This window comes from Cucurbita moschata, unplaced genomic scaffold, assembly GCF_002738365.1.
Source record: "Cucurbita moschata cultivar Rifu unplaced genomic scaffold, Cmos_1.0 Cmo_Scf00246, whole genome shotgun sequence".
Taxonomy (NCBI): domain Eukaryota; kingdom Viridiplantae; phylum Streptophyta; class Magnoliopsida; order Cucurbitales; family Cucurbitaceae; genus Cucurbita; species Cucurbita moschata.
The window spans coordinates 1-11,349 of record NW_019268762.1 but is presented as its reverse complement, the minus strand read 5'-3'; the positions used below and the strand labels follow the sequence as shown (position 1 = coordinate 11,349).

General features: G+C 32.9%; 1 long non-coding RNA gene across 1 annotated transcript; it reads right to left on the bottom strand.

The window, feature by feature from the left end:
* Positions 1 to 2,213: 2,213 nt before the first annotated feature.
* Positions 2,214 to 11,006, bottom strand: LOC111440433. Its single transcript, XR_002709937.1, has 3 exons — positions 10,896 to 11,006; positions 4,799 to 4,805; positions 2,214 to 2,225 (listed from the first exon to the last, which is right to left on the bottom strand). It is a non-coding gene; the product is annotated as an uncharacterized LOC111440433 (long non-coding RNA).
* Between the last annotated feature and the right edge of the window lie 343 nt (positions 11,007 to 11,349).

The following is an 11,349-nucleotide window of genomic DNA, read 5'->3' as shown; positions in this document are numbered from 1 at the left end:
ATCAAATCTTCTTTCCTATATTAACAGTTTGTAATAGTCAGATCCCATATACAATTATTAGATTTTTGTTAGCATTTTAATTATACAAAAGGTTATAAGTTAGATTCAATTAAATTTTAGGTGGCAAATCTATAAACTAAAAGATAGTAGCCTATACTTAAAATTGGTCAGTAATATCTGTTTACACAATTGAAAAACCTATTTACAAAATGAAAAAGATGAGAGAGAGAGAGAGGGAGATTGAGGAAAGATTTGTTAAACAGTATTTAACCATAATAGAAAATATCAGAGGCAGTGAGCTCCTTTCAATTTTGTGTAACAGAAAACATTCAGAATTTTCATCAAAGGAATAGTGAGCTTCTTTAAATTTTGTCCAACAGAAAAGATCAGAATTGGCCAATGTAAATTAGAGTAATAATTTTATAGAGATAAAACTTGAAACTGATGTCATGAGCTCATATAGGTTGACTCGGATTTCAAATGACGGAATCGAACTTTCATTAAAGATATATTTGTGACAACGACTTAAGCTATCCAAGTAAGTGACCTTACTATCGGCATGGTTATATTTGATGTTGACACGTGCCCTGTGGTTCTGTACGTGTCATATATATTGATATGTGTGAATTGTCTGTGAATCAATATGCTTCCTATATGTTATGTTATGTTATAATATGTGGTTTGTATGATAATAATTATGGTACGATGTGCTCAAGGATATGTTTGAGATAGGGTACGAGAAGAATGCACAAAACGAAATGTAACGATAGGAGTAAGATACGTTCATGAAACGTTAGAGTTAGGTTACATACCGGAGTGCTATGGATAGGAGAGATTGATGAAAGAATACGGTTAGGTTATGGGTAGAAAGGGATAGGTTTGTGATAGATTGATAGAACGATAGCGTTAGGGTACGTTCTTGTGACGATATGACTAAGGTACGTCACGTAATGATATGTCTGTGATAGGTATAAGAACGTTAAGGCTATAGTAAGTTAGAGAACGATATGACTATGAAGTGTTTACGTTATGACTTGGTTATGATATGATACATTGTATGCTAGATTATTGTGCTTAAATACGAAATCATGTGAACGTGAATGTATGTTATTTATGCTACTTAATTGATGTGATATGAATGCATGTGACGATGTGTGGCCCTTGTACGATTATGGCTTGTTGTATGAGTATTGGAATGTAACTGAATGAATTGTATGAAATGAAATATGGTAAATTGCATGATACATAACCCCGCTAGGAATATGTATGATATGTAACGAAATGAGAATGAGAATGACATGTAAGCATGAAAACGTGACACGGGATTATGTTCATTAAATGATGACTGTAGGACTAGTGGGACCTCATGCATATTGTGTGATCATGCATTTGGGGGGATACCCCTATCCCATCACGAGGGTACGAACGCGTCATCCAAATGACAGGACAACGATCGTTATGCCTTGCATAGCGCTGCAGTGACGGTTTTAGTTTTAACGGGTCTCGGTGGGCCCTCAGAGCATGCCCACCAGCTAGGGACAGTGGCCCAGCGGTGTGCGAACTAGCTGGTGAGCCCATACTCGCACGTATGGGCTGCATATAGAGTATATGGTACACGTCCACGATTACCTGTTAGGATTACACCGTAGGGAAAACGAAACGAAATGAAATGAAACGAAACGAAACGAAAGATAGGTCCCATCATTTCATTGCATGTGATTGTTGCATTTAACCCCAATAGTGGGGTCACTTACTAAGTATTTCTTTGAATACTCAAGCCATGTGCTACTACATTTTTAAGGTTAAGGCAAGGCATTCCTGTATAGCTGACGACGGCATCGCAACTCAAGATCATGACACATGCATAGGATAGTGGCATTTATTTTCTTAGACTTAGGATAGAATAGGATGTTTTAAACTTAAATGCTTATTTATTTTATTTCGAGTCTTTTGTTGTGTCGTTTTAAAGATGTTTTCGAAACACGTAAGTTCATGGCTGTGTTTTAAGCTAAAGGTTATGTTTTATGGAATTTAAACGAAGTCTTCTGCATTCAATGTTTATGGTACGTATACAGTAACGACCTTAAATTAAGTAAAAAATTTTGGGTCGTTACACACACTATCAAATTTTAATCAAAAATCACAAAGAGTTTGTTTCATTCAAAAAATTTGAGCACAACAACTAGCAACCGCGCTTCGGTAGTAGATAAGGCAACAAAATTTTGCTTTTTACTAAATCAAGAAACTAATGAACTACCAAGAAATTGACAAGTTCCACCAGTACTTTTATGATCAAAGTAAACTTCCCACAAAATCCGCATCAGAATATCCTACCAATTTAAACTCAACATTTTGATACCACAATCCTAAAAAGCAAATATTTAAATATTCTTTTAACATGTAAATGAGATTCCTTAGGACAAGATTGAAACCTAGCACAAAGACATACACTAAACATAATATCAGGTTTATTAGCAGTCAAATAAAGTAAAGATCAATCATACCTCGATAAGATTTTATATCTACACAATTACCTTTTTCATCCTTGTCAAGCTTGGTAGGTGTGCTCATTGGAGTTTTTGCAATCTTACCTTCGTTGAACCTAAACCTTTTGAGTAAATCCTTGGTGTATTTCTCTTAATTTAGGAAGATACCCTCTTTCAGTTGTTTGATTTGAAATTCAAGAAAGAAACTGAGTTCTCTCATCATACTCATCTCAAATTCATTACGCATACATTTAAAAAATTCTTCACATAAAAAGAATTGGTAGAACCCAATATAATATCATCCACATATATTTGCACTAATAGCGTCTCTTTTTCTTTAATTTTAATAAAAAGAGTAGTGTCGAGCTTACCCATTTTGAAATCATTCTCAATAAAAAAAAATTATAAGTCTATCGTACCCAGCTCTTAGAGCTTGTTTTAAGCCATAAAGAGTCTTTTTCAACTTATAGACTTCCTCCTTATTATAACCATTTAAGAATGCACTTTTCAAATCCATTTGATATAATTTAAAATTCTTGTAAGAAGTAAATGCAAGTAACATTTTAATAGCTTCTAATCTAGCAATGGGTACAAAAGTTTCTTCATAGTCTATACCTTCCTCTTGAACCTTGAGCTACAAGTCTAACTTTATTTCTAATGATATGTTCATTTTCATCAATTTTATTTCTAATGATATGTCCATTTTCATCAATTTTATTTCTAAAACCCCGTTTGATTCTAATGGAAATATTAGAGGGCCTAGGAACTAATTCCCAAACTTTGTTCCTTTCAAATTGATTTAGTTCTTATTGCTAGCTAAAATCCAAAACTCATCATTTTTGCCATCCTTAAGACTTTTTGGTTCAATTTGAGAAACAAAAGTAAGATTATTAAATAAATTAATAGATGAACGAATTTTCACACCTTGTTCGGAATCACCAATAATCAAGTTCTTGAATGAGAGAGGCATACTTAGTACTTTTGACACTGATGAAGAACCTTCTTCCTTCTTAAATATGTAAGCTCACTCCTCCTCTCCTTGAAAGAGTTTCTTTTCCTCGGTCACTGACAAGTAAATCTCCAAAATTTCTTTCTAAATCATCATTAGACTCATTAGAAATATTATTACAAGATTCATCAAATACCACATGCATAGATTCTTCTATAACTAAAGTTTTCTTATTGAAAACTCTATAAGCTTTAGTAGATGAATAACGAAAAAAAAATACCCATATCCGTCTTAGAATCAAAATTTTCCAGCTTTTCTTTGTTGTTCAAAATAAAACATTTGCAACAAAAAAAAGTTTGAAATACCCAATATTTAGAATTTTATTATGCCAAAGTTCATAAGGAGTTTAATAACATTTGCAACCAAAAAGTTTGAAATACCAAATATTTGAAATTTTATTATGCCAAAGTTCATAAGTAGTTTTATCTCAGCCGTCTAATTAAAACTCTATTTGAAACATAACGACAGTATTAACAGCTTTCGCACAAAAATATTTAAGTAAATCCTATTCATTTAACATTGATCTAACAAATTCTTATAAAGTACCATTTTTTATTTCAACCACACTGTTTTCTTGAGGAGTCTTTAGAGAGGAGAAGTCATGATATAAACCATTATCTTCACAAAATTTTTCAAATGCTACTATCCAATTCTCACAATGGTCACTCCTAATTTTAGTAATTAAAAAACCTTTTTCATTTTGAACTCATTTTACAAAACTAGCAAATCTTTTCAAAACTTCATTTTTTATGTTTTATCATCAAAACCCAAAAAATCATAACTATCACAAACATAGTAATTCCCTCCATAGCTAGCTTATTTAGAAGGACCAAATAAATTCATATGTAATAGTTGAAGAGTAGTAAAAGTCACATTTTTAGATTTGAGAGAGGACTTGGTTTGCTTGACAAACATCACAGATTTTATCTTTTTCAAATTTAAATTTAAGAAAGCCTCTAACTAATGAATTTTTTTTAGATATTTGAAATCAAATGCATACTAGCATGTCCTAATCTTCTATGCCATAACCAAGAATTATCATGCAAAGCCGAAAGATATTTATCATTTGTAGGACAATCATGTAAATCAATAATGTACACATTACTATCTCTATTTCTAATAATCAACATTTTTCTATCACTACCATTTTTAATTATTCAATTATTTTTATCAAATATAACTCTAAAACCTTTATCTTTAAACCATCAACTAAAAGTACATTTTCAAGTACCAGAGTCATTATCTATAATACCCTTACCAATTATTTTACCTTTCTTGTTGTCGCCAAAGGTTACTAAGCCACCATCCTTCTTGGAAAGACTCACAAACTTGTATTGGTTTTCCGTCATGTATCTTGAGCAACCACTATCCAAATACCACTTATTTTTTTGGTAGGCTTTCAAATATACCTAAAAACAAAAATATTCAAAATTATTCAAAATTGACCTTTTCGTACCTATACTTGTTTGAGTCCTAATAAGTTGGTTTTTACAGATTTAAGAATCATGTTTGCATTCATATTAAAAAACTTACCACAAGAGAAAAGACAACATCATGCAGGAATTTATTTCTTGGACTAAGTTTATGTTTTCTATTTTCAATAGAAAAATTATTTCTTAAAACATGGTTAAATTTTATATTTTGAAAAAAATTTCTTTTGGAAGGAATATTTTGAGAATTTTTAATTTAAAGCAATTAGGTCTAATATGATCTTCAACACTACACTAATGACATATATCTAGATTTATTACAGTGAGATACAAATACACTAATGACATATAGGCACAAATCTAGATTTATTATAGTGAGATACAGATTTGCATGTGTTAGGCTTAGACACAATGGAGATGCTTTAACAAATATTCTTTTAGAATTTGGTTTAGAACATTCATCAATATAGCCTAATTCTCTTTTATCACCATAAGGCTTACCTGCTTCAATTATTTTATTGAATTTTTGAACACATGTAGTTAACTTTTTAACGGACTCTTTAACCTTACCAAGTTCTTTCATAGTATTTGATTCCTTTTCTTTAAGTAATTTAATTAACTTATCTTTTTCACAACAATGATGCTCAAGAAATACATGCTTTTCACCGGGTATTTCAAATTTTTGATTATTCTCTCTTAAGCAAGAAATTTCATTTAATAAAAACTTATTTTTAATAATTGAAGCCTTATAATTCTTTTGAAGCATAATTTGAACCAAGTTTTTCTAAATTAAGTGCGATATCCTGAAAAACTTTAAATAATTCATGGTAAGAAAGATATTCAAGAATTACCTCATTTTCTTCGTTCTCTTTGTCACTATGAACCATGAAGCAAAAATTTGCGAATTTTTCATCACTTGCACTTTCATCACTATCATCCCAAGTAGCCTTCATTGCTTTCTTCTTGGATTTCTTAGATGATTTGAGGAGAGGACAATCCGGTCTTATATGACCCAACTTTTTGCATTCATAACATATTATCTCGTCATGTTTGCTCTTTTCACCTTTTTTGGTTGGTGAAATGTTTCCTAAATTGTTTCTTTCTCTTAATGAAATTTTTATACTTACGTATAAAGTAGACAACATCATCTTCATCAAGGGCTTTCTCGTCGTCGGAGTCAACTTTCAATGTGATGGACTTTAGGGCTATACTTTTTTCTTTTTGGATTCCTCCTCCATTTAGGGCTATACTTTTTTCTTTTTGGATTCCTCTTACATGCGCTCCTCCTCTTCCAGGTAATCTCATGCATCATGAGAGAACCAACAAGCTCATCCAAAGGAAGCTTTGTGAGATCTTTTGCTTCTTGAATTGCCGTCAATTTTGCTTCCCAACTTTTAGGTAGAGACCTAAGAATTTTCCTGACATTTTCAAAAGTAGAATATGCTTTTCCAAGATTTTTCAAAGTATTTAGAATATTAGTAAATCTAGTAAATATATCACTGATCGATTCATTTGCATCCATTTTAAATAGTTCATGAATATTAGTAGATCTAGTAAATATATCACCTATCGATTGCATCCATTTTAAATAGTTCATCATTATGAACTAACATGCTAATCTTTGTTTCTTTAACTTGATTTGTTCCGTCATGAGTTACTTCAAGAGTTTTTCAAATTTGAACACATAGATACTCTATTAAATTCATCACTACTTAGAGCACAATAAAGACAGTTTATAGCACTAGCATTAAGCTCCTCAATATTATTGACAATTATTGACAATTCATCAAATTCATCCTCCATTTTAAGCTCCTCAATATTATTAAGAGTTTTTGGAAGGGCCTTTACTCACGTTTAAAAATTGCAAATAAATTTTCATTCTAGCTTTACAAGTATAATTTGTTCCATCATAAGGAGGTCTAGAAGTGATTGTCCTTCACAAAAACCGCTTTTAACACATTGATTTGCCATAAGCTCTAAAAATAAAGTTTATAAAAAAAAAAAAAACAATAAGAACCCAATTGGGTCAAACTCTAATACCAAATGTTCGATCGATATGGCAATCCTAGAGGGGTGAATAAGGTTTCAACAATATAATAATTTAAACGTGATTAAATTTTTCTAATAAAAATAAAACTTAATAATAATTTAGAATTTAAATAGGAAAGGGTTAGAAAACATAAGACCGGTTTATAGTGGTTCAGTCAAACTCGACCTACTCCACTCTCTAAATGCCTCTTCGGAATTTGAATAAACCTTAACTCTTTCCTCGGATCAGAACCCAACTGGGTCAAACTTGACCTACTCCACTCTCCAAATGCCTATTGGGAATTTGGATAAACCTTAACTCTTTCCTCGGATCAGAACCCAACTGGGTCAAACTTGACCTACTCCACTCTCCAAATGCCTATTGGGAATTTGGATAAACCTTAACTCTTTCCTCGGATCAGAACCCAACTGGGTCAAACTCGACCTACTCCACTCTCCAAATGCCTATTGGGAATTTGGATAAACCTTAACTCTTTCCTCGGATCAGAACCCAACTGGGTCAAACTCGACCTACTCCACTCTCCAAATGCCTATTGGGAATTTGGATAAACCTTAACTCTTTCCTCGGATCAGAACCCAACTGGGTCAAACTCGACCTACTCCACTCTCCAAATGCCTATTGGGAATTTGGATAAACCTTAACTCTTTCCTCGGATCAGAACCCAACTGGGTCAAACTCGACCTACTCCACTCTCCAAATGCCTATTGGGAATTTGGATAAACCTTAACTCTTTCCTCGGATCAGAACCCAACTGGGTCAAACTCGACCTACTCCACTCTCCAAATGCCTATTGGGAATTTGGATAAACCTTAACTCTTTCCTCGGATCAGAACCCAACTGGGTCAAACTCGACCTACTCCACTCTCCAAATGCCTATTGGGAATTTGGATAAACCTTAACTCTTTCCTCGGATCAGAACCCAACTGGGTCAAACTCGACCTACTCCACTCTCCAAATGCCTATTGGGAATTTGGATAAACCTTAACTCTTTCCTCGGATCAGAACCCAACTGGGTCAAACTTGACCTACTCCACTCTCCAAATGCCTATTGGGAATTTGGATAAACCTTAACTCTTTCCTCGGATCAGAACCCAACTGGGTCAAACTTGACCTACTCCACTCTCCAAATGCCTATTGGGAATTTGGATAAACCTTAACTCTTTCCTCGGATCAGAACCCAACTGGGTCAAACTCGACCTACTCCACTCTCCAAATGCCTATTGGGAATTTGGATAAACCTTAACTCTTTCCTCGGATCAGAACCCAACTGGGTCAAACTCGACCTACTCCACTCTCCAAATGCCTATTGGGAATTTGGATAAACCTTAACTCTTTCCTCGGATCAGAACCCAACTGGGTCAAACTCGACCTACTCCACTATCCAAATGCCTATTGGGAATTTGGATAAACCTTAACTCTTTCCTCGGATCAGAACCCAACTGGGTCAAATTCGACCTACTCCACTCTCCAAATGCCTATTGGGAATTTGGATAAACCTTAACTCTTTCCTCGGATCAGAGCCCAACCGCTAGCCGCTCTTTTTACGAGTTCAAAAGCAAAATCGAGTTCAAAAGCAAAATCAATCATTTCCACGACTCAGGATCAAACCGGTACAATTGTCTAAAATTTTGTAGAAACACACCACAACTTTTTGAAAAAGTAAATTTACAATTTGATCGCTCACCTCATCGCTCACCTCACAACTATTTTCTCACAGTACAATTGATATCTCTCTCGATAAACAAAAAATAAAATTGGAAGCTCTGTAGAGAGCAATGGAGACTTTTAAAAAAAAGGTGATAGAGGAAACTATGGAAGTTGTGTATTGTGTTTTGTACTGTGTTGTGAAAAATATGAAAAGGGATGAGTTTAAATAGCGATGGAGTTGTAAAAATAGGAATTGATACGGACCACTAAAACATGAACCGAAACATGGACCATTAAAAATAATATTTATTTTTTTAAAAAAATTTATGGTGAAAACTATATACACATGTTTCATTTATTTAATTATATATATTATTTTAAATAAATATTATAAATATTATAAATTCATTTTTACTATATATATATATAAATGTAATAATATAATAAAAAAATGAATGAAAATAATGTGAGTAACCCTTGAAAGTAATTGAAAAGTTTTATAAATGTAATCGAAATAATTTTATAATTCAAATAATTTTATAGTAATTGAAAACTTTTATAAATGTAATTGGAATAATTTTATAATTTAAATACTTTTTCTTTTAATTTAAAAGTACCAGAAAACTTTTAGAAATAATTTTATTTTAATTTAAAAGTAATTGAAAACTCCACCATTTATTACTTTACTAAAGTTATAAATGTCATACTCTAATTGGTCCATGATGTCAATTTTATCACCACATCATGTCGGATATCTTATTTTGAATTCGATTGGTCCATGATGTCAATTTTGCCACTACATCATCACGTCGGGTATCTTGTTTTAACTGAAACTTCTTCGTTTTAGCTCTAATTTGAGTGAACAAAAAAAAAAGTTGAAATCGATATTCCCAACCTTACACTGTGGACAAAAGAGAATTGTTAATAATTGAAGGTAAGTTTGTTATTATCAAAAACATCAATTAATTGATTAATTAATTTGAGATTAAGGGCCAAAAAGCCAACAATCGGCTTATCGGCTCAGTATCGCTATAATATATTGATTTCTAGGTTTTCGGCACTTCTGAAACTGTTTTTGCCCTTATTTTTACCATATGAGGCCAGTATGGTTCCTAACCGTCAAAGACAAATTGTGCTAGGAGTTTTTTAGTAGATAGCATGAGATTTAATTAGGGTATATTAGGGAAGGTTCCTAAATTTTTATGTGGTTATTATAGGACATATTTAACCGTTGGAATTAGCGTGTTGTGAGTGAATTCGGACAAGGTCATCAAGGTAAGTGACCTTACTATTGGAGTTAACTTACTACGTGTTGTATGATGGTGCGTGCCTTGTGGCCCATGCATGCACCATATTTTATGTGACATGACTATATGATGTATGGATTATGTGATTGTTTACTCTATGAAAAGTAATGGATTATGTTGATTGTTGACTGTTGACTGTTTACGCTAGGAAACGCTATGAAAGATAATAGATTATGTTAACTGTTGACTGTTGATTGTTTACTCTATGAAAGGTTATGGATTATGTTGACTGTTGACTATTTATGCTATGAAAAGTTATGGATGATGTTGACTGTTATCTATTATGCTCTGAAAAAATTGTTGATCTGCTAGTATTATATGTCATGAAAATGTTGATCGATGACATGGATACACTAGTATTATTGAGTCATGTCATGAAATGCTTATAGAACCAGAATGTATTTTCATGTTATGTAATATGCCATGTAATGTAAGTTATGTGATATGTCATGTAATGTAAGAAATGTATATGTGATGTGAGCAATGCTTACGTAATGCCTTGTTAGGTATGTTACGGGACCTCATGCATATATGTATGTCACTTGTATCGGGATTCTTCCCCTTTTATGTTACGAAAGAATGAAATACGATATTTATGTTCGCCATGATATCATGCAGGCCCTTTTCTGTTATGTGGTGTCCGGCGACGTGTAATACGTTGTGCTCAACCAAGTCAGGCCCAGGGGGTACGTATACGAGCCCACCTGGTGGTTCCATGTGCGTGTACATGGGCCGTGAGTGAAGGAGTACCATGCATCCAACCCTACCTAGAATAGAAAAGCACCCAAGACCATCTAAACTTTATGAAAAGTTAGGTCCCGCTCATATGTTGCATGTGTTTGCATTTCTACCCCTAACAGTGGGGTGACTGACGGAGTATTTCATAAAATACTCAAGCCACGTGCTATCTACATTTTTCAGGTAAAGGCAAGGCGACAATGTACAGTTGACGGTGGAGCTGAGCACACCATGGAAGTAGACGAGGGGCATTTTTAGTAGTTTACGTTTATTTGACTGTTTTAAGTTAAAACATTGAACATTGTTTTATTTAGATTTATTTTGAATTCAATTACTGAGGGTTTTATTTTGGAGATATGTTTCTTTTGAATTTTTAGACCTTTATAAAAGACTTTGTTGTGTTTTCTAAAATTATTTATGACGAGCTTACTCGTAATGAGTTATGTATGGATAGATGACATCACTGATTAGATTAAGAAAATTAGGAACCTGACATTAAGATTCCACCAACTACCATACATCAATTTCACTCTAGTATAAACTTTTATCACTACTTTTTTTTTTTTCTTTGTTCTTTTGTTTTTCTTTAATGTGTTAAGTTGAAGGATAGATTTTGACCCAATTGTCCATATTTTTCACATTAAAATGAAATTATAAGTTGTTGAATTCAAAATCAATTACA